The 24574-nt window shown below is 41.8% G+C and overlaps 1 protein-coding gene across 1 annotated transcript in view; it reads right to left on the bottom strand.

Annotated features, from left to right (window-relative positions):
* Positions 1-24574, bottom strand: part of gng12b (guanine nucleotide binding protein (G protein), gamma 12b) — a 35008-nt gene that overhangs the window by 10054 nt on the left and 380 nt on the right. The window lies entirely within an intron of this gene.

Raw genomic sequence — 24574 nt, forward strand, 5'->3', positions numbered from 1 at the left:
TGACAGAGCGAGGAACAGAGGGAGAAAAACAAAGAAGAGAATAGAATTCAAAAAAGAAAAGAAAGTGAAGGAGAGCAAAATGAAAAATACAAGTGTGCATGTAGCACAAAAAAAAGAATGAAAAAAGAAAAAGAAGCCTGTATGGCCAGATGCAACGAAACATCCCACCAGCTGCAGCTGCTTCTATTAATAGTGCTCACAAACGCTCACACAGTCAAGCCTGCTATACTTCGTCATGCGACGGATTGGCACGCCGAAAATAGCAGACCTACAAGCTCGCGGCGCGTTGTGAGCTTGTAGATCTGCTATTTCCGGCGTGCCACACTGTCGTACGACAGAGTACAGCTAAATTAAGCTTCAGAGGAAGGGGTGTGGTGGGTGGGGGCTGTCTGTCCTGCTGCAGTCCTACTGCATGCAGAGCAGTTCACTTTGAAAGCGTGCAATAAAAACAGCTCTGCACGCAACACTTGCCAGATCTCTTAACAGCTTTTTTTCCTTCCCCTTAAAATATGTGCAGAGAGCTTTCTTTAGTAATAATTCATAACAGAGACGAAAACTTAACAATTTTTTTAAAGATCATACTGCACAAGAATAACATCACTGCTGCAGAGACAGAGAAGCGCTCAGAGCATGGACGTGTTCAACTCTGAGTGCTTGAGTGACATCCGTCTCAGTCCCTCCTCTTCCCATTATCTTAATCTCAACACGCAAAAAAGTACACGGTAAACACCAGTCATAACCTTGCTGTCATCGGGACGGCTCGTCTCAAAACGAGGCGGTAGGCACCGGGCTCAGACGGAGCCTGTGCGTGCGGCTCCAGCAGAGAGCCCCGAGGGCTACGGCTGAACGCAACAGTTAATGAACCCTCAGTCAACCCTGTCTCCCGTCTGAGCCGCCACACTGTCAGCCGCCCCGCCGCCTGTCTGTGCCTTATCTGGTGCATGCAGTCCAGCTAAAGACAACACAGCCTTGGCAAGCTGGCTCCGCTTGCCCAAGGGCTTTATTGTTTAATCAATTTTGTTCACCTCAATCTATGCGCTCTGGTGTCAAGAGGTCGAAAGTTGAACGTCTTGACAACTGTGACAAACAATGGCTCATCAGAGAGAGAGAGGGAGAGAGAGAGTATGTATGACTGTGTGTCTGTGTCTGCAGCTCTGCCTAAATGTGTCCCCAAAGCACCCATGAATACATGTGTGTCGAGCGTGGCCGTGGTTTTGCTGATGGAGCCAGTCAAAAAAAAAAAAAAAACGCTGCAGAGTGCTGCGGACCTTCTGATAAATGCTTACTGTGCAAGGCGGGTCAGACAGCCTACTATATTTCCTGTCGAGTGGGAGACTTGAAAGCAAGAAGTGGAGATCTTTTGCTCCACTGCTACAAAATGCACCAAGCTGTCTCCACCCTATCATGGGAGAAAAACTCCCACCACAGAAAAAAAGGAAGAAAAAAAAAAGAGCTAGCAGCAGTTGACCCCATTTGTTTAAATTCCCCCAAGGAACGAGAAGTTAGCAGAAAGAGAGAGAGAGAGATAGAGAGGGAGAGAGAGAAAAAAGTCCCCTCTCCCCACCAATACTTCCTGGTGCCTGGAGCAGTCCTGGCTCTGCCTGGGTCTCCCCGACAACTGAGCTTTGTCTAGACAGAAGCCACGGCTCAGCTCACTGGATAGGAATTCAGCAAACCCACAGCCCCTCATTCTCACAGACTACCTTTAGCCTGCCTCTCACATAGCGCCAAACAACTAACTCACAGCTCTCATTGTTGCAATAATCCAGCGCTTACCCGCAGCCAAATGCACCACCCTGTCATTCCCTACAATAACCGACAGTATAACTATCCCATTATGAAAATTGGTCCATCTTGCTGAGCAGGGAAATTCTCAGCAAATCCAAATGAGTTCTTTTCTTTTTCTAGCGATGAGAGAATGTAAAAAGGGGTGCATCGAGGCTGAATGACACTGACTGTCTGGGAATGACATGTACTGGACCACACGTAGTGCACGCAACAGTTTCCTGTATTAACCGGGATTAGCCCTTCAAGCCCATTCTGCAGCGTGAAACATGCAGCAAGCAGTTTGTGTTCATGTGCATCTTTCAGAGCCAGGAATGTCCGATTGCAATAGAACCGCAGGATGGGGTGGGGTGAACTGAACAGTGTCAATCCAGGAGGCTCCCATGCTTAATGCACACAGCAAACTGCTAAAAGATTAACAGCAACTATATTTGGCGCCATCCCAGTCGAAAGGTCCCATGCAAAGTTAAGATTCCTGCACAATCTCTTCAAGGTTACGAACACTAAGTGCAACCTTTCCCCCATTTACCCCCAGACACACAGTCCTGGTTCCTTTTGACTTACAAAACATTAGTAATGTTGTGTAATGTACACAAGGCTTTTTACGGCATGGCTCCTACTGTATGGGCTGAGGCTGTCTACAGGAGGGTCTGTCTATCTTTGTGTCTACAATGAGGAGGCAAATAGCTCCATATTTTGAAGTCAATATGACACCACAGTGACATGACGTAACATCGAAAACATGACGTCATTAACATGACGTCTAAGAGCCACATGACCATTATTAGACCCTGTCTTGTTAGTAAATATGTATGTCCCTTTTTTTATTCCTTCCTTTGTTCCTTTTTCCTTCCCTTGCCCCCCCCCCCCCCACCCACCTTCTGTTTTACACCTGTAAACCTCTGATGTGACAATAAAGTTTATTCTGATTCTTTATGGCAACTGTCCTTTTATTAACCAAGTTGATAGCAACCCACCATAAATTCCATGGGAAGACTTTCAGGTGCAGAGAAAGTGCGTTCAGGTCAATGCCGCAAGGATAAGACATTAGCATTCATGGAGGCAAAACTGATAATTGTACACTGAAATAGACTCTTGCAAACGTGCATGTAAACAGATAACTGCACCACTGAAATAGACTCTTGCAAACATGCATGTGCACAGGCATGCATGCAAACATGCATGTATGCAGAGACGCTTGCAAACATGCTTGTACGTAGGCACACATGCAAACATGCATGTTTGTACACAGGCACGTATGCAGGGACAAATTAGGTTCTTATCAGTTAGTCACCGTTTCACATGCATGCTCGGGTGCCTCATGTTCTTTAACTTATCTCCCATGATGAGATCCTTTAAAATATATCAGGTACATACTCTGCTTACGGTTACATTGCTGCACTCTGGAGATAACCAGTCATAAAACTCTTTTTGTCCCTGTCAAACTGGTGTAAATATCACATAAGAAGATAATGAAACGATTCATCATAATCATCGTCCGTATCCATGTCAATTATTTCTAAATGTATCATACACAGTACTGTACGTACGTATGCATATACATTAGCACCACCAACTGCAACTTCCAGGTTGCCACAAATTGTTGACCTTGTTAGTGATTGGGATTTTTACCATGAGCTGAGTTGTGTGACAAAAGCTCACAGACACCAATGTAATGAATAGAAAACTAGAGCAGAAAAACTGCTGGAAAACAAACACTGTCTCTTTTCAAGGGGTGTCGTGGTTAAGTCAGACGGAGGATGATCTAATCATGCAAATGCAGGGTACTGTAGCAAGCATCCTACAGTACATGTTCATTTATCAATCTGCAACTGTGAAAGTTTACAAATGTAACCCGGCAAATGTATCCTGAACTGAAAATGTTCTTTTTACTAGAGCTGAAGAGATGGGGAGACCACTGTTACTGAGCAAACACTAACAATACAGAGCTTTAACTTTTTAACGACAAAACTCTTTCAAAAACACATCACTTACACCCCCTTTAAATTAACACTGAGGTTTTTATTGTACAGTGAGGGGCCATGTTGACAGGATGAAATGCATGCAACCTGACTACTCCTTACTCATCAAAGACAGAGAAAAGGAGGATAAAGGTGAAAAAGAAAACCCTGCTTTTTCTCCTTTATCTGAACTTGGAACTTCCCAGAGGCGAGTGTGTGTGTGCTAAGTAATGCTTCTTGTTGTAATTCTTGGAGGGGTTGGGGGGCGGACTTTAGACCCACTCAGGGTGGATACCTCATCCAGAGAATGTCCTTTTAGGGGAGGAAGGAGCTCCGATTTCAGTGACATCTCCCTGCTGCCAGGAAGCCAGCTGACCGTGACACTGCGTCAGTAATCTGCCCTTCGGCCCAATGCCTCCAACTACAGCGCAAGAGCTCCTCTCTGCTCTGCAGGAGCAGTGCAAACACGTAGCATGGACATTGAGCTGAGAGATACAGAACAGTGACACAAACACCATCTCAGGAAATTTTAAAAAGCATCCCAACCCTCCACCCGTTCCAGACAGGCATGTCTGCACACAAGGTGCAAATTTGCAATGTCTTCATTTAGGAGGGCTGTGGCCTACTGGCCTTCAGTCTGTGAATGCTGCCTTTCATTCCAGCATAAAGCTGACAAGATTGACATGCAGCATGCATCCTAGTATATTGATATTAGATAACTATCTTTTTTTTTTTAAAGATTTCTTTGGCAAGGCCAGCGGTCCGGGCCTTAGATAACTATCTTGGGGGGTGAGCCTGACTGCCTGCAGCCTCAGTTGTCTAAAGGGCACTGTGCTGGGTGGGAATACCTGAACTATTCTCAGCTACAACTGGGTTGGACTCCCAGCCTATTCAATGCAGCTGCACTATATTTCTGTGCATTCATGACCACCATCATCATCATCATCAACAACAATAAAAACTAATAATAATAAAATCTCTCCCTCTCCTTCCCCTCTTCCTTTCCCTCCACCCTCTCTTCCTCTTGATTTGTGTAGGTTCATGTCCCATCAATACATATCTTTAATATTGTATGCATTCATGTCCCATTAAGGCCTGTCTCTAACTCAACATCCGGGGTGGCGGGGACCCCTTCCCTGGAGTTTATGTGACTGTAATCACAGACCCCCGGTTGTGGATCAAGGGTGTTATTGTGAACCTCTGGCTGCAAATCTAGGGTTTCTATAGAACACGACTGTGGACCGCTAATATATTATATTATACCATTATATTACAGTATATTGTATTACATTATAACATTGTTATACATTATACGTAGCCTGCGAGTTAGTTCTGGCAGCATACACTCGAGAGAGATTCTATGTGGCTGTTACAGTGTCATGCAGACTCATACAGTACGTCATACTCTGACGTGGCAGTCAGCTGTCCAATCGGGCGGGTTATTTAAGCTCACCTTCATCTGTGTTCTGTCTGCTTTGTGTTTCATAGGTGTTGTCATGCAGCGTTTACTCCCACCACCACCCCAGCACCACCAGTGGGCTCTGCTATTGGTTCTGTTCCCCATGGGGGGTTGTTATGTATATATATCTTCCTGCTCTTAAAGGTTAATGATGGTTGTCTTAATTATGCTGAGCAGGGAGAAAAAATGTAGCAGAGCCTGAACGCCAAAATAAAATATATTACATCCACTCTTGTATTCTCATTCTATATATTGTTTCATATATTTGGTGTGTAATATTGGTTCAATCTATTCGTGAGTTATCTGACAGAACTACTATTATTATTATTATTATTATTATTATTATTACTATTTGGGTCTCTGCTTTATATGTAAAGTGTCTTGAGACAACTTGTGATTTGGCACTGTAAAAAAAATTAACTTCAACTGACTGTAGTTAATATACAGCAGAATAATCTTTGGAATGTCCTGTTATGGATGCATGCCATGTGATTTCCGGCTCATTTCTTGGAACAGAACCGTGTCAAGATGAAAATGAAAGTTCTTGAGTTTAGGTTGGGCAAAGTTCAATTTCCTTGAGATAAATATGAGTTAAGCAAGCAATGCGTGCATGCGTGCGTGCGTGTGCCTGTGGTATGTCCTTCAATGTAGGCCATGGTGCGGAGTAATTGACTTCCACTCTGATGAGGTTCGACATAAACACGTGTGCAGGTCTTGAGGAGTACGGATACAGACAGACAGGACATACAGGACACTCAGCTGCACAACACATGGTGTGCATCTGTACCGTCAGTGTTGAAAAAGAACAAATTAAAACTTGAGCACATAAACAAGCAAGGAATACTGCAGACGATCTGCAGAATATCTAGGTAGTGCACGGTTGGGGGCAATGGTCCTTGATATGCCAATAAAAACAGAAATATATGCCTATGGTGATCCACAACAGCTTGCACACAAACACAGGCCTGCACATGCATGCATCCTAAGCTCCGTGGACAGGGACATCCAGTAACTGCTGTATGTTTGTTTAAACTTGCTGCTAGCTTACCAACCAGGAAGAGGGAACGCTTAACAGCTCAGTTCCTCGAAAAGCTCACATTGTCATCGTACAGTAAATCATTCACCTGAGAGATGTGAATATGATACGTGAGCAGAACAGAAACAAAGGGCCAGAGATCTCTGCATTACATGGCATCGCATGGCATTGTTAAACCTGCTAAATCCCCCAGGAGGAAATGAATAAGCCATTCACCTTCCCAAGACCAATTCCCTACATGACCCAGGTTAACAGACTGCGAATGCTATTCAAACTGCACAGCAGAGAGGTCAAACAAGTCCTTTTCAAATGGTGGGCATTTTGGAACGTTATAATGCCGTATTCATTGAAAGCATCTACCAGGATCTCACAGGGAAGGTATTTGAGGGTCGGTTGCAGCGGTTTGTTTGGAGAACAGTGTAACTCCAATGGAACGCGGCTGCAAAGCTGAGCAGAATACCGCCCTGTTCCTCCCCTAATGAACATCAATCAAAGGCACATTTTTACAGCACTGCAGACCACCAACTGCACTCGCTAAGCAATGCAATTAAAACTAACTTATTTCTGGCCTGGGCAAATATTTCCTTTTCCCCTGTCTGGCAGAGAAAAAAGACTGCAGACGGACTTAGAGAAAAAAAAGGAGAGAACTCAAAAGGCAACAGAAAAAGCAGTTTACAACAAGAATTCCAAGCATGTAACTAGCGGCTGGGCACATTTTTTCCAGGCAGAGCCACACTTTCAGCTTCTCGCCACTTGCCGTTCTTTAGGAGCCAGAGTCATGAGTGTCTGTTCAGTGAAAGCCAACATTCCCTGAACGACTGGACTCCCACACTGAAGATGACTCCAAGTCTGGCTGGAGTGGAAACCTCCTCTCACAGACACGTGGCAGAGGTATCTCCCAGTGGACAACAGAACGTTGTGCACAGATAAAATAATGTGCACAGATAATAAAAAAAAAATACAGATAAAGTGCTTGTGCATGCTGTTTATTGTCAAGGGAATGCATTAACAACCAGTCTCACACAAGCACACGCACACACGTGCACGCACGCACAAGCACACATAATGTGCGCACAGACACACACGTACATGTGCATAGAGACAGACACACAAGTATAGTAATTACCTGGTACACACACACACACACACACACACACACACACACACACACACACACACACACACACACACACACACACACACACACACACACACACACACACACACACACACAGGCTTTGCAGGGTCGCAGAGACCTTTCATAAGCGATGGAAAACAACATCAAAATGTCAAAGGGGTTTTCAATCATGGACAGAGATCCCGTCTTCCCTTGGTCCAGCAGGTTATTGTCATCAGATCTCTAGGAAACTAGATCTGCTGTGACGCAGTAGGTGTTTAGATAACATGTTGCAGGGAGGCAGCAAGTGCATGGGGCCCATTTCCCCAGTTAGCACAGCGAGGTCTCTACAGAATGCATTCACACCACTGCCATTGTGCAGTTGGCACAATGTTATCTATGCTGTAAAATTAGATGGATATACTAACAATTCTGGCACTATTTATCCTAGCAGACTATATGCTCTTTGGTTGTGAATGCAAGTTTTGAGAAGAATTTTCAGCTGCACCGAAAACAATAAAAGACTCTCTCGCTAATGGAGACTTCAGCCGTGATTAGAAGGAGAGAGAAAAAAAGTGCTGTCCTAAATAGATTTTGTCTCAACTGCTGCAGTCTGGCGGTGGCGCTTTTTTATGCGCTGTGGCGTTAAGATTGATGAAGCTGCTTTGTTCTACATTAAGGGCCCACATACTGTAGGTCTATATTACAGCTGTGCAGAATGATGTAGCAGGCCATCACAGGCATGAGCTGCATAAATTAAGAGTGCCCGGAGAGGGGGGGGGGGGCTATCTGAGCCACAAACACACAAGGTCTGCAGTCTGCATCCCCAGAGAACTTAGCACTTCTGTTGAATGAATGCCATTAATCTGGTGAACCTCTGGAACAGTGGTTTTCAAAGTGGGTCCAGGGTCCCTCCGCTTGTATGTGTGTGTGTGTGTGTGTGTGTGTGTGTGTGTGTGTGTGTGTGTGTGTGTGTGTGTGTGTGTGTGTGTGTGTGTGTGTGTGTGTGTGTCAGTTTAATTTCACTACCATGTGCTAGAAGCTAAATTTAATCTAACAACAAAAACAACTCCTGGTACAAAATCTTTTCAAATCGGGGTCTGTGGCCTAATATGTATGAATTTGGGAGTCCTTGACATGAAAAAGAGAGCCACTGCTGTCGAACTCTGAAACGTTTTCTTAAAAGCCACATGTTGCACATCATATGTAGCCAGAAGCATGCCGGGTTTTGTGCATGTGTGATTGTGTGCGTGTGTTAGTGTGGGTGTGGGTGAGAGGGTGGGGTGCTGGCGTGGCCTTGCATTTGAGTGAACCACATGCTAAAGGCTAAAGTCTTCTATATACTGTGGTTTTTGCACACACCGACTAGAACAAAGAGCACCACTGCTTGAAGGACTGGCTGTGGTAAAGTGCATCCAATGCCTGCGTTACACTATCCCCTGCAAATCAGAACAGGTTTTCCCACCATTTCCAAGAAAGACGGAAGCTTGGAATTACACGGACAGTTCTAATGGGAGGTGCTCGGCTGCACGTGAAGCAGCAGAGACCCCCCACCCTCCTCTGTGAGTATTTCCTCCCTGCTCAGAAACAAAACCAAAGCGTTGGCTCACAGAAGTGATTGCAAGACATCAGAACAGGCCATCATCAAACGAATATTAACCACATTACTTCCTGCAATGGTGTGAGAGCCACTCCTGCCTGCAAGCCTTGGCTAACCAGCGTGAGGAGTAGAGTGTGGGAGGTGGAAAGGCTTGTTCAGGAAACGGATGTAGCGGAACCGAGGCAACAAAGCAGAGGTAGGAAGATGCCCATATATGAACAGATGCTTATGAAACAGGATGGAAGTCAGGGCTAAGTCTTCCCATTGAGTGAGACAGTAATAAGGTAAATGTATACAGTGCATTCTGTACAGTGCATTCTGTACAGTGCATTCTACATAAACACACTCAGAAATGACTCAAGTTCCATTTAGCCTGGGAGAGACTTTGATTTCACCCACTGACACTTATACCACAGTCTGTGTTGTTCAGAAAGCATTGTTCACAGAAACCATTCTATTATGTAACGATCACAACAATCAGTCCTTTCAGACACCAGAGATAATTGAGGAGATTATCAGCCTCAGGTAAACAACACAAACAATAGGCCTCACCTTCCTGATTCCATGGTGTATTATTTTTATCTTATTTTATTTGTGAACAATACTTCTCATTCCAACAATGCTCCTTGAGAAATATCAACTAATTGATTAGCATAAAACCCTCTGGACCCTTGTTTTATTTCATGGAGAAATTAATCATATTAATCTGTGTTTAATTTGAGATAAAGAAACATTTATTGGCTCCTCTTGGATAAATAAAACGTAGGTAAATACAACTATGTTTTACTCATCCACAGAGAGTACAGTGTCTGTTCCTGCAGACTGTGCAGAAGCCACAGAGGCTCTGCAGCCATTTAGAATCACACCTGCCCAGTGTGAGAAAAGGAGCCTTTGTTAGACACCTGGCACTAGCATCGGGCCTGGATCGTTTTCAATCTTGCTACAATTAAATGGAATGTTCTCACTCTCCACATGGCCCTGTAGTGTTATTAAATGAGTGGGTTGGCACCCAAAAAGTGGGTTTTGGACAGGGGTGCAGGCAAAGAAATTCACGGAAGGACATGTTTCATTCAATAATACGGTGTGCCAAGTCAAAAGATTTTGCCTTCTGTCCTAAAATGTATTATGTTGGGCAATATGGAAGGTCATCTGACAGAATTGACCCTGTTTGTTTGTTTTTTACTGGCCAACTAATGAAATCTCATTTTAAATGTACCTTTGGAGCAAGATAATCACCTACATTCCATTCTCTTCAAACTGCACGAGATAATATAGCAGTGATATGCCATTGTGCTTCCAACTGCATGGGTCAACTGAGGTGTTCAGCATTTTAGAGCTTAATATACTTAAAACTTAATATACTAAGTTGCGAACAAACCCATCCACCTGTTCATGCCATAAAACTGTCCTTTCTTTATCAATAACAGGTTATAAGGATAAGGGCAAACTTTTTTGGATAATAATCTCAGTAAACATAATTGGGAGCAAATATGCTGTAAACTGTATTATCTTTCTTTGTTTTTTTTTCTTTTGGGCTGGGCGGGGCGGGGGGGGGGGGCAAAGAGAATACTGTATGCTGCCCAATACTGCCATCATTTGGATGAAAACATGCATCGCAGTAAAACAGTGGTGGGATCATAATTCACTTTCCTTGAACATTTAAAGAAATACATAAATTAACAGTAGAACACCATGCCATGCCATGGACTGATCTGAGGTATTAACTATTATCAAGGAATGAATGCCACAGATTTGCTAGTTGTACTATTTCAACAGGCAACTTGATGTCTGTAAATAAAGTAAACACCTGACAATGGCATAGATACCAGTCACACAAACTTTACCAGCATTTGGATGTTGGTTGATGTTATAGCTCCATTGGGCATTAATAGGGTGTCTACCAATAAAAAATGGAAATTAGGATAACAAACAGTTGAAAACAAGCCAGCTCGCCCCGTGTCCCTCTGACCCCTCACCCTGACTCCCCATCCCATGTCTATCAAATAACATCACATGCTCACAGTAGACTCAAATTAGGGAGTAAATGCCCATGTCCGTCAGACTGGACTTTGACAATATGCTGTAGAAAGCACAAGTAAAAAACATGTATAGGCGCCGTTTAGTTTCAATGAAACCTTCACACAGCACATTTTCGGGTCTTGTGACTATCAAAAATATCACGCAATGCTACTTTAGTTATTTGACATGATGCCTTAGTTTGCTAATCTATCGTCACTTCCATTTTTGTCAGCAGAGGGCAGCATCTCATAGGGAGCTCAGCAATGAAGTCAAACATCAAAGACATACAAACGATGGGTGTGATTATTATTAATAATGCATGGATTGATGAAGTAATGTTTGAAAATCTCAATTACGATATGGGCTGGGGTCATTAGTTGCAATAATAGTTGAGTGACAAGCAAGCCTTCCAATGCCCTGTTTAAGAAGAGATAAAGCTTGTCCTATGCATTTATCCATCCTAACTATTAGGAGCACCAGACGGAGAAGTTAGGGGTTAATTGCTCAGCAACACTTCGACATTAGACTGGGTGAGCCGAGGGTCAAACCTGAAACCTTCCGATCCCCAGACATCCTCTTTACCCTTTCAGCTACTGCTGTGTAAAATGGAGTGTTTTGGATTTGAGACTACAGTAAAAATGGACCCCGTTTTTTCCACTCTTAAGATTTACGTGAACATGCAGGATTTTACTGGGTTGCACCATTGATTTCTCAGCCACAACTAGCAGATACCACTTTCCTTTGTTCTAATTTCCTCTCATCAATTACACAGCTAACAAAAATGATTCATGTAAACACAGTGATTAGTTTTCCCAGGAGAGGACAACCAGCAGCCTGCATGCACAGCCTCCCCACAGACTGTCTAATGTGTCTGATGAATGCCTAACAGATGAAACAGGTTTTCCCACTGTTTACAAGGAGGGAAGCTTTAGTTGGAATCATGCTGTTAGTTCTAAGGAAGGTGCTCAGCTGCACATGCAGAAGCAAAGATCTGCCCCCTCCCCCCCTGTATTTCCACCCTGCTAAAACACAAAACCAAAGTGTTGGCTCATGGACTTGATTGCAAGACATCAGAACAGGCGATCACATTTGTTTTAACCACATTACTTCCTGCAATGGGGTGAGAGCAACTCCTGCCAAGCATTTGCTAACCAGGGTGGGAGGAGTATGGGAGATGGAAGGAGTTGTTCAGGAAACGGAGGAGTGGGTGAACGGATGCTTATGAAACAGGGTGGAAGACAAGGCTATGCCTTCCCTTGAGTTAAACAACAATGGGGTAAATGTATACAGCTGTAACATAAACACTCAAAACGACTCAAGTTCCATAACTTGGCAGAGACTTTGATTTCACCCACTGACACCTATACCACAGTCTGTTTTGTTCAGAAAGCATTGTTCACAGAAAGCATTCCATTATGTAACGATCACAACAATCAGGTCTTTCAGACACCAGAGATAATAACTGGGGACATTATGACCCCTCAGGTAAACAATACAAACAATAGATCTGCACATTCCTCTTGGGGTGTTGTTTTTTTAATTGTTGAACTGATACAACCATGTTCCTTGTGAAGTATGAACTATTGATTATAGCATTAACTCTCTGGACCCTTATTATATTTCACAAAGAAATGTAACATATTAATCTGCATTTAATTGTTGATAAAAAGAAGAAAATAGACTGACTGCAGACTGCCCATCGACAGAGAGGACAGTGTGTCTGCTCCTGCAGACTGTGCAGAAGCCAATTAGCATCACACCTGCCCCGCTCGAGAAAAGGAGCCTTTGTTGGACACCTGGCACTGGCATCGAGGCTGTGGATCTTTTTCAATCTTGCCGCAACTAAATGGAATGTTGTCACTTTCCACACGCCCCTGAAATGTTTCTAAACCAGTGAGTTGGCACCCAAAGTGTGGTGTTTGGACTTTGGACCAAAGTAAATTCAGGGGAGGACTATGTCTCATTCAATATATTGTGTCAAGCATTCATGCTATGTTTTAATCGAATTTGCCTTATGTCCCAAAACTGATTTTGCTGGGCAATATATTTACCCAGTTTTGTGTTTTTACTGATCAACCAATAACATCACATTTTAAATATACTGTATGTTTGGAGCAGAAGAGTCACCTACATCCCTGATCTTCTAACTGCATGAGAAATATATAGCAGTGATGAGCCAATGCACTTTAAACTACATGGGTCAACTGAGGTGGTTTAATTGGTTTATTTGTTTTTTTAACCACACAGCCTTCAGCCTTTTACAGCTTAACATCCTCCAGTATATTATGGAATACTAGAATACAATGATGGAATACTATGGAACACAATGATGCAAATTCGGTTGCAAACACACACCTGTTCATGACACATAACTGTCCTACTATATAACACGGGTTATAAGGATAAGGGAATTGTTTTGCATATAATGCCAGTAAACAAAATCTGGAGCAGATATGCTGTAAACTGTAAATGGATTTATTTGGCCACAGGATGGATATGGTGTCCTATACTGCCATCATTTGGATGAAAAATGCATCACAGTAAAACAGCGGTTCTAATTCAGGTTCCTTGAAAAAAGTACGTAAATTAAAAATCAGAATAGACATTTTGTTCTGGCTTTTGTACTATCAGCAAGCTGTTTCAGTTGTGTTATCATGTCAAGTGAAGAGGTAGTAGAGGCATTTTAAATGCACACAAAGTGTCTGTGAGAGATGGGGGGGAAACATGTATACCGGTGGGTATTGTTCACTTGCATTTCTGTCAGCAGAGGGCAGCATCTCACAGAGAGCTCAGCAATGAAGGCAAACACGAAAGACAAAGAATGGGCATGATTATTAATAATGCATGGAGCTTTGAAGTAATGTTTGAAACTTGATTATGCCCTCTCTCAATTACAGTATGGGCTGTGGTCACTAGTTGTAATAATAGTTGAATGACAAGCAAGCCTTTCAAATGGGGACCGGGACTGACCTGCTTGAGAAGAGTCAAAGAATGTAGTCAAATGAAAGTCACAGTATGTGTGATTGTGTGTACACACAATACAAACCAGGGATGCAAAGCCAAGATGTAGTTGGCAGTAGTTAGTTAACATCCACTATATCACATAATGGGATTTTCAGTAATGCGAACTTGGAGTCAGATTTGCCAGTGAATGTGTATAGAAGGATTGTTGGGCGAGTGGGTGAAAGCTATTAGAAAAATATGTACAGTAAAATCCTGCGTGTTAAAGGATTTGAGAGTGTAAAATGGTTACGGTCTATCTTTACAGTCTCAAATTCAAGTGAACACCCAGGATTGTATTGTGTTACACCGTTGATTCCTCTAACACAACTAGCAGGAACCACTTTGCTTTGTTCTTTACTCTCATCAATTACAGCTAACAAAAATGATTTATGTAAACAGAGGGAATGGTTAGGCCTTGCGGACCAGAGCTTTGGACAAATACAGTCACCATGCTTACTTAACCAGTGATTAGTCCTCCCAGGAGAGGACAAGCACAGCCTCCCCACAGACAGTCCAATGCAGTGGTTCTCAAAGTGGGGTCCGGGGACCCCCAGGGGTCCTTGAGGGGGTTCCAGTGGGTCCCCAGTAAAATCTGATAATCAAGTGTCAAAATCAGTTTAACTACTTTAACCCTGTATACGTCGGCTATTTGAAAATAGCAGATCTACAAGCTCACAACGCGTGGGCTTGTAGAGCGGCTATTTCAATAAAGTCTTGTATGAGAGTCCCTGGCACAAAAGATTTTCAGATGGGGTTCCGTGGCTAAATACATTCTAATTTGGGTGTCCTTGACATGGAAAAGTTTGAGAACCCCTCGTCTGATGTGTTTGATGAATGCCTGGATAGGAATTCACTATCACCAAACCACAGCACATTGCATATTTCCAACTATTCTTGGTCATCCTAGGGAGCTGGTGACCATGGTTGGTACTGTTACTGTGGTGGGTGGGGGTGGCCAATCTGGCCATCGTTGCCAGTCAGCTGGTTAGTCAGACGACCAGCATTCTTTACCACATTCCTGTGAAACCAGTGCAATGTTTACGCCTGTGGTCTAAGAATCCTGTGTGGTTTTAAGGCCTATACTTTCTATAGAAACAGCATGTTCCGATATAGAATGCAGGAGAAGTTCCACAGCAGATGCAATATTTGTGCGTGCTCACTTATTCAACATAGACAATTTGCATATTGACTATTTCGTCTAAGAACTGGGCAGCAAGTCAGGGCATCGTGGGTCTATATATCACTTTTAACTATAATGTCCCAATTTATTTACTCTTATCCAGAGCGACTTGCAAAGTGTGTAATTGAGCCATTTGAGTTGAATAGCCTCAAATGAGCCAGCCTTGAGGACCAGTATTCCAATTTATAGAGTGATCTATGTAGCCAAGTTAATACTGTAGCACTCAAGGCAGAGATTACATACAAGAACATTACTTACAGTACATCAAACTCATATATCAAAGTGACTGCTTAATGAGCAGCATGTTGCTACATGGGTTACTACACTGCCTTTGAAAGAGACCCTTACTTGACACGGAATGCTGATGTATGATGTTACAGATGGCTTTGGTCAGGGAAGTGTAGGGGTTGCTAAGAGACAGGGTGACTAATTAGCCAAAATAGTGACTTATATAAGCAGATGAGTGACTGGCAGCAATTCAACTGGTAAAAGATGTTTTACATATAAAACATATAAGGCTAAGAGTCATCACAGCTGTCTGGTGAAGACATTTCAGAGGACAATTCAGCACAGGTACACGCAGGGAAGCAAAGTACCCTTTCAGTTCATTCTAATTAACTCAGCTTCAATACTGATGAATGTGCAGACCGCAAATGCAGCCAGTAGATAAAATGGTGTGTAAAAAAAACAAAGCAAAAAAAAAACAAGACAGACAATGCTAGTGTGCCTATACTTCACTTGGAGGACAGGAGCCATACTGTATGTGGCTAATGCATAATTCAAGCTTAGCCGTCACCGTCACCTTCCTGTCACCGTCGTACAACAAAGTATAAATCGGGCTTTACTATGCAATGCCTGGCAACAGACAAACAACCTGTCATGAAGATCTGAAACATGGCTGACATTTGCTGTCTGGCCAGCGGAACTATTGCTGACAGCCAGATACTACCACTTTCCACTTTCACCATTCTCATTACATGCTCAAAGAGGGATTTGGCGATCTCTGTATACAGTCCACAATGGTAGGAAAAACAAAAGGCTATAAAAACAAACTTGCAGATTCAACATTTTGGTCTCAAATTAATATCAATTTGCTTTTGATAAAAGTGCCAGTGTAAAATAAATATGGGTTTATAAACTATTCAACTGTTTTGAATATAGTAGCTGGTTTACACTGTAGTAACACAGACAAAACACAAACATTTATTGCTAAAAGCCTAGGCTATTTCTGATGTTAAACCCCAAAATTGATATGGCTGGCTGATATCGTTGGTGGTCCCCAGACCTGATGTTAAGAACCAGTGCCTTAAACTGACAGTGAGGGGTCTGTTATTTTACAAAGCTGAAACCAAAGATGTTTTATTACACACTGTGTCTCCCAGTTGCTAAGCAACCTCTTACTTCCTTGTCCGGCATATAATTTGCCAGAGGTGCAGTCCAATCTTGGTGTGGGTTGGTGGGGAATGTCGGTGTAAACAGCACTGTAACCACATGGCAACTACCTTCCCTATAATATAGACCCAGGCATCTATATATGTAGCATTATACAATATTTGCATGGTTAGCAGTAATCCTACTGTACCAAGGAGTTGCATAGCATATATTTATCCAACGCCTCACAAGCAGAAAAGTTAAGCTTGTATATCTGCTATTTTTTAATAGCCAAAGAAATCTTAAAATGACACAGATGTGTTCCCGGTCTTAATGATTTAAGGCCAAAGTAGCTGCCCTCTCGGGTAACAGACACAATTGCTGTGCAGTTAAAGGCGGGTGTTGTCATCTGAGCAGAACCAGCAACAATTAGAAGTACTCATTACATGACTTGCCCGCTTTAGACAGCTCTAAGCTTTCTAATGGCTGATTTATACAATCGACAATAACTGATTTGCGACAAAGTAAAAGAATAAAAGCTAAAATTCCCCCCAAAGACCAAACTGCACATGGGTGCTAAGCGAGTCTCACAGGGAGGCAATGTACCAGTTAATCGCCTCAGGGGTGAAAGGGACATGGAAAAAGTAATGTAATTAACCACATAAGGCCCATTTTCGAAAATAGCAAAAATAGCCAATTTATAATCTCACAAGCATGTAGATCTGCTATTTTTTTTAAATGTTTGGGGTGACCCGACAGCCAAATGGTTAGGGTTAGGGGTGTGCCGATTTAATTTCATGAAACGATACGATACGATATTGGGCTCACAACATCGATACGATACGATATATGGCACTTTTTTATTATGAAAATATAAAAAAGCAAATACAATAGCCGTTTTGAATCCAAATAGGGCAATAGTGTGACACCTGACACGAAAAAAAAACATGTTGTCACCCTTTTCACCTCGGGGCTGTTTGCATGCCTGATTATTATTATTGTAAAAAAAAAAAAAAAAAAAAAAAAATTATTTCTTCCAAAACGATACATATCGTCACGAAAACGTATCGCGATATATCGCGGGACGATATATCGGCACACCCCTAGTTAGGGTGCATACTGAAGCCCCCGGTTTGACTCCAGGGCCAGGCAGACCGCAGACCATTTGCTGTATGTCACTCCCCTACTCTCTCTCACTGACTCACTGGAAATATCTTTTGACATAAAAAAAATTAAAATATTTATTGAACATTTCTGAAATGTTTTGTTATTTTTTTGTATTGTTTGAAATGTTTAGAACTTTTCTGAAATGTTTTGAAATTGTTAGATTTTTTTCCCTTTTTTGAAAATCCTTGCTGATGATGACATGCCCAAAATAGGGACGTCAAGTTGAATGTAATTATACTGAATGACTCTATGCTTCAGGAGACTTATTCCCTGGATCGTGGACACTGTGAAAACGCACCTTGGAGATGCACCTGCAGGGAGGAACTGTGCAACTGTGTCAGTGTGTATTATTCTGGAGCCCAGAGAGCACACAGAGGATATGTAGGCTCAGATAAGGACAAGTCTATAAATATTCTGAAGCGTTAACACGACATGGTCCACATTGTAATTTTCATGGACTCGGTGACATCATACCGAGCAGGTGACAGAATGACCCACGACCACAAGGACATCATGCCAAGAGGAGGAAGAGATGTGCTGAGGCAGCATAATGCCATTTCTCTTTGAAAGTATCAATACCGTTGTTAGATCATTGACAAAGTATGACAAAAAGGCAAACATATGATATAAGGATCTATGAGCTCATATCACATTGAGTGTCAATTGGCCTATTTTTTTTTCTTGACTTGTTTTATTCTTGGCTTATTTGTTATCTTTAAAACATAAAAAAATATATATCTCTTTTCCACACAATTGAGTTTGAGTATTGGAGTAAATTAATTTCACTGCCTGCGTACAATGTTGTACATATTGTACTACGGACTCTGCATTAAGGTTAAAGAGAAATTCATGATCTGGCCCAGATTTTCAATATATTGCATTGGGTAAGATCTGTTTTCTTTGCACTGAGACAAGCTGTGAGGTAAAAAATAGATGCATTTACTCTACACTTTATTACTGATAGAATATCTCTGCATAATACCTCTCATCCTGTAAGAATTACATTCTGTCTTTCTTTGTCTGTCTCTGCTCAATGGACAGCAGTTAATCCATACAGCTATGACACATGGATGCACAGCTTTAATTGGTGGTTTAAATAAAGAGGAACATAACTGAGAAAGAATGAGATTATTAAGTTGATATGTCTTGTCAAAATAGAACAGATATGTTTACTGCTAGATGGTCCCACACTTCACACTTTCCCACAGCAGAAAATAGTTTGCATCTAAATACCATGAAGTGCACCTAGCTGAAGCGCAGCTTCTTTTAAAGGACAACTTAGTTTTTTTACAACCAAGGTTTATATTTTAGCTTGTAATTAAAGTAAATAAAAGATGAGTGTTTCTATAGTTTGAGCAATTTTCGCAATATTTTTTTACAGTGGGCGGGGGCATTCTGTCCGGTGGCTAAATATGTATTTTTTACACAATAAAAAAGGTACGATGGACTTTGATGGCCAGATGTGAGTTATTGGAGGCTAGAAAAGCTACTGTAAATAATAATAAAGAAATCGCCGGGTTATTGTGTAAAAAAAAAGACATATTTAGCCACCGGACAGAATGCCCCCACCCACTGTAAAAAAGATTGCGAAAACTGCTAAAACTATAGAAAGCAGTACATTTAAATATTTTAACACTCACCTTTTATTTACTTTAATTACAATCTAAAACATAAACCGTGGTTGTAAAAAAACAAAGTTGTCCTTTAAAGGGAATGGGATTAGACACTCTGATTGGTTTAATTAATGTAACGCCCCAAACACTCCCAATACTAATTCAGAGCCTTAACACCACCCAGTGTTATAAAATAAAATAAAGCTTTATAGAATAAATTCTATAAAAGTGAAGATACATTCTTGGACTATGTGAATAGTAACTACAATACACCCTGCCTACGTTAAATGGATGAACAAACTCCAAAAATAACATGCAATCGTCATTCTCTCCCTTGTCTCCAATATGACACACAAACCACTCCCAGGGGAGTAAGTCCTTTCAAGAGCATTTCAGCCCACAAAGCAATTTGCAGGTGCATCTCACTGGGTGAGTCGCATAACATATGTCACTCTCTCTGTAGCTTCTGGCATTTCTAAGAGATCCCTGCAGAACAAAAAACACTATACTCTATATTTAGATTGTGACATTTCTAGCACATAAATAGCCTGCAATTCCACTCCAGATGTAGTCAATGCTATTTCCAGGCCAGCTGTTTTCTATTAATTCTAATCGGTTTGTGAGTCAAATCAAGAATGTCATTATGTATGTGGCTGAACTTCATTCTCCTCCCATTAGCGTACGGGCAGACTATTTACGATGTGATGACGGGTGTTTACAGAGACCAGCGTTAGCTATCGTGCTGGGTGCCAGCGTGAATAAATCGGCAGCATCCTGCTAACCCAATAACATGGATGAGGACAGACGCGGTGCCTTAATTCTGTCTATGCCACTCGGTTGTCCAGGCAACCCACGTCTCGTTGACGTCATCACCCCATCCCTGTCCACCAGACCTTTCCTTCTGGAGCAAAACAAAACACAACAAAAAAACATTAGGGGAATGCCCCCGCCTCTGCCTCCACCCACCTTCGTGACTTAAGGATGAACTCTTAAAGCCAGATTTATATTTTGAAGTACGACGGTGTTCCCTGCCACAAATAGCTTATCTACAAGCTCACAAACATGTGACATCCACAACGTGAGATGAGCTTGAAGACCTGCAATTTTTGGCGCGTGACACAGTGGAGTATAAATTAAGCATTTACAATATATGACCCTGGGAACTAACTGGCCCCTTTGGCAAACCTCCTACCAAATGAACTACCGTTAGAGCGCCACACGTTTTTCAATGTTTAGTACTAATACATACTAAAACATACTAGTATAATGAAGATCAAATCAGCCCACCTCGTTCTCACACTAATAACATACTAAATCATACTAGTATAATGAAGATCAAATCAGCCCACTCTGTTCTCACCTTCCAATTCAGATGCTATCATTTTGAAAAGGGAACATCTACGGAGAACAAGTCCACAGAGAACAACAAGCCACCGTGAATGCTTTTCATCAAGTGTTAATATTCAGGCTTTAGGGCATCCCGGTGAGGTGCTGGCATACCGAACAAGCCCGTTGGTATTTTCCTCAGATTCTGAGCCAATGTCATAATAGCTGTTGTCACTTATGTTTCTAATGAGGACAGCTGACAGGGCTTTTGTCTGTTCCAAAGCAAGACATGTTGGCCAAGCATTGGGGGCTTGATGATGCGAGTCGATGATGGCAATTTCAATGTGTCGGCGAGAAGTATATTCTCTGAGGGGCTTTGTGACCTGGCTAGTGACGCAAAGACAAGCTCCCCTGAGGCCAGGCATGGAATTTGAGTAGACGAGTAAGGGGGTCGGTGGGGGGGTTACACTCTCACGAGATTAACCCACACACTACGGTCTGCACAGTGTAACCAGGCAACATGACCAACCCCACGTCATCACCAAAGACCAACTCAGGTGGTCAGAGTGAGGTGTTAGGGACTGGACAAAAATTGATATATTTGATGATATTAGTGCCTCGGTCGGCTCGGTGTGTGCAGGGGCTGTTTTTGTGTTTATGCTACTTTCCGAAGGTGATACTTGGATGATTAAGAACCTTCTTGGTATATGCAGAAGACAAGGAGGCAGAAGAGAGATGTCAGTGGTAAAAGGTAGCCTAATGTAATCCCCAGGTACTGACTGAAACTCATCAGACCACACTTTAATGCAATGATCACAGTTTTGCCTTTGTGTTTTTAAACTTAAGAGAAGAAAAATAACCGTCAGGTTGCGTTAATACACAGACTTGCACTGGTGAGAAGACCACTCTCCTTACTGTCTGCTGCTTTACTGAGACAGGAAAAGCTCTCAGGGAGACAGGGCACGGGAGTCACAGCTGTGAGACAGCAAAGACAGATTTGAACACCAGCAGGGATGGATGATTCCGAAGACCAGTTGCCATATGTACCACTGTACTCTGTGACTGCCATTTTCATAGGGCAGGGCATTATGGACAAAATCAAATATCACTATATTTTTACCAAATAATGTACAGGTCCCTGGATATCGATATTACCATATTGTGATTATAACATCAACTTTTTTGTCCAATTTTGTCTTGCCAGATTGCCAATAGATTCCTCCCACTGCTGTTGTATCCTACTGGCTCACCTGCCAGTGAGGAGCTCAGGAGGATGTAGGACCTCTCCATCCTACTCCCATTCAACAAATCCCTGCTGACAGGTGCCACTCCAGCCCGCAGGAGTACGTGCGGTGACAATGATCACCCTCCCCGCCCAGCTTCTCTCTCTCGAACATTGTGTTCGTACAGATGCTCAGCAAGCCAGATGCACCCCGGTGGATTCGAAGCCCTAGACCAGTGGTTCTCAACCTGTGGTTCAGGACCCACAGGGGGATCCCCAAATGATTTCTTGGGGGCCAAATTGTCAAATAAAATAATTGAAAATAGCCGATTTACAAGCTCACAACGCCTCGCAACGCGAGGCATTGTAAGCTTCTAGATCGGCTATTTTCACAATATTTATCTGTGGAACAGAGTCAAACTAAATGTAATGCCTCAACTCCTACAATTCCAAGTTCTTGTCAGGGTGTGGGGTCCCCTGTTCAAATATGATTATTTTGGGAGGTCCCCATTTCAAATTTGATTAATTTGGGGGGTCCCCAGTTCAAATATGATTATTTTAGGGGGTCGCGACTTGAAAAGGTTGAGAACCACTACCCTAGATTCTGTGGTGGTGTGCAGCTATACTTTACCCCCTGCACCACCTGAGCGCCTAAATATTTGTGCTATTTCTGAAAGTTTTTGACAATTGACAATATAAAACAAGGCTCAAAACCAGGAAAAGACGACGCTTATGACAAATCACAATATTACGACATCCAAAATACCAGACGATATCCATCTAGTCTCAAATCATGACATATATAAATATATATCAATATAAATCATGACGATATTATTGATATATCGATATTTTGCCCAGCACTACTTTTTCCAACACATAAATGCGTTGAAAAAGGTGAGGTTGATGGATCAACACCATCTTATGTCAATTACTTAATATGTCTCAGTTAATGGCCTTGGATATAAAATAGTAGTTTTAGCCACATTTTGGTGTTAGTGACCAAATGCAGCTCAAACCACCTCAGTTGAAGTGATGCTTTAAAGAAGAATGTAACTTTAGACAAAATGGATGAGCGAGAGACAAAATACATGACGTAGGCCTACATAGACAATCATATAACACTACACACACTATATCTCTCTCTCTCTCTCTCTCTCTCTCTCTCTCTCTCTCTATATATATATATATATATATATATATATATATATATATATATATATATATATATATATATATATACTATATCTATATATTTATATATGTATAAGTAAAACAAATTAGACCAAAACTTCAAACTAAGACCGGACCAAAGTCCAGATTATTGTTATATCCTCACCAATGATTCATTACATTATAAGGCTATTTTATGATGCATTTGTGAGGATGATGAGCTATTGTACAACTCTGAGAAAGCAGGGTTAATGAAATTGAACACCTAATTGGAAAATCTCACAGTGCTCACACATAGCTGGTAGGCTAAAGGCCTTTACTGTCTGTATTTTGGACAGTGCCCACAAATATGAATATCATACTTGAACACATAAACACAGCACCTCCATCAATGTCACCCTACAATTTAAGAGGAGACATTTGTCTATGGTTAAATCACCAATAGCAACAGATTGAATCGGTCAAAGAATATTGTACAGGCCTACTTGTATTGTATGTATCTATCTATGTCTGTTGTTCATGTTTTATGGGACCCCCTAGAAAATGAGATGCTGCATCTCAAGGGGGCTATGATGATCCCTTCAATAGAAATCTGAAATCTGAATAACAAAAAACGTCCACATTTTCTGTTTCTCACATAAATGTCCATTTTGCAAAACAACTTCTGCCACTGACGTAAAAAACGTAATTTGTCCCGTTTACCAATCCTGCCACTGACGTAAAAAACGTATTTTTTTTTCAAATTTGACCCAAAGACCAAGGAGATATGATTGTTTAAAGATCTACACTCCCATCCACTTCCTTGTTAACTTAAAACTTAAAAATTCTGTATCTCGGCTCCTGAGTACTTTTTTTTTTCAATGAAAAATCTCTGGCAGTGGGCAAACGCGGCCAGCAATAATTGTGGCAGTGAATGAGTTAAGTTCCAATACAAATCTTTATCCTCTCAGAAACGGAGATGGTCAACTGAACCATTCGGTCAACTTCCAGAGAAACATGCGTGCTATTTTTGCCTTGACTTTACGACCACAGCCGTACACACACATGCCAGCTGTTCGATGCTACCTGCGTTCTGTGTGACACTGAGAAGCAATGGTGGAACGAGTACTCATATTTTGTACTTAAGTAAAGTATCAATACTGCAATGTAGAAATACTACAATGTATAAAAAAAATTACTTAAGGTACCAAAAGTAAAAGTAGTCATTATGCAAAATGTCCCATTTCACACGTTTTCAAATGCATTAAATGTGCCAAAAAATTTAAATACTCCAGTAAAGTAAAAAAGACCTCAAAATTGTACTTAAGTATAGTACTATTTGAGTAAATATACTTAGTTAATTTACACCATTGGCTCTGTGAGACACTGAGAAGTCATGATGGAAGAGAGTTTGTCAAATATTGTTTTGCTGCTGTCTATTCACACAGTCAGGTGAACCTGAATGAATGCTATAGAAATAGCCATCATGTAAATCAGTGGTCCGGGGACCACCAGTGGTCCTTGAGGGGGTTCCAGGGGGTCCCCAGCCAAATTAATAGTTTA

This window comes from Gymnoscopelus braueri (genome assembly GCF_963280865.1).
Source record: "Gymnoscopelus braueri genome assembly, chromosome: 6".
Lineage (NCBI taxonomy): Eukaryota > Metazoa > Chordata > Actinopteri > Myctophiformes > Myctophidae > Gymnoscopelus > Gymnoscopelus braueri.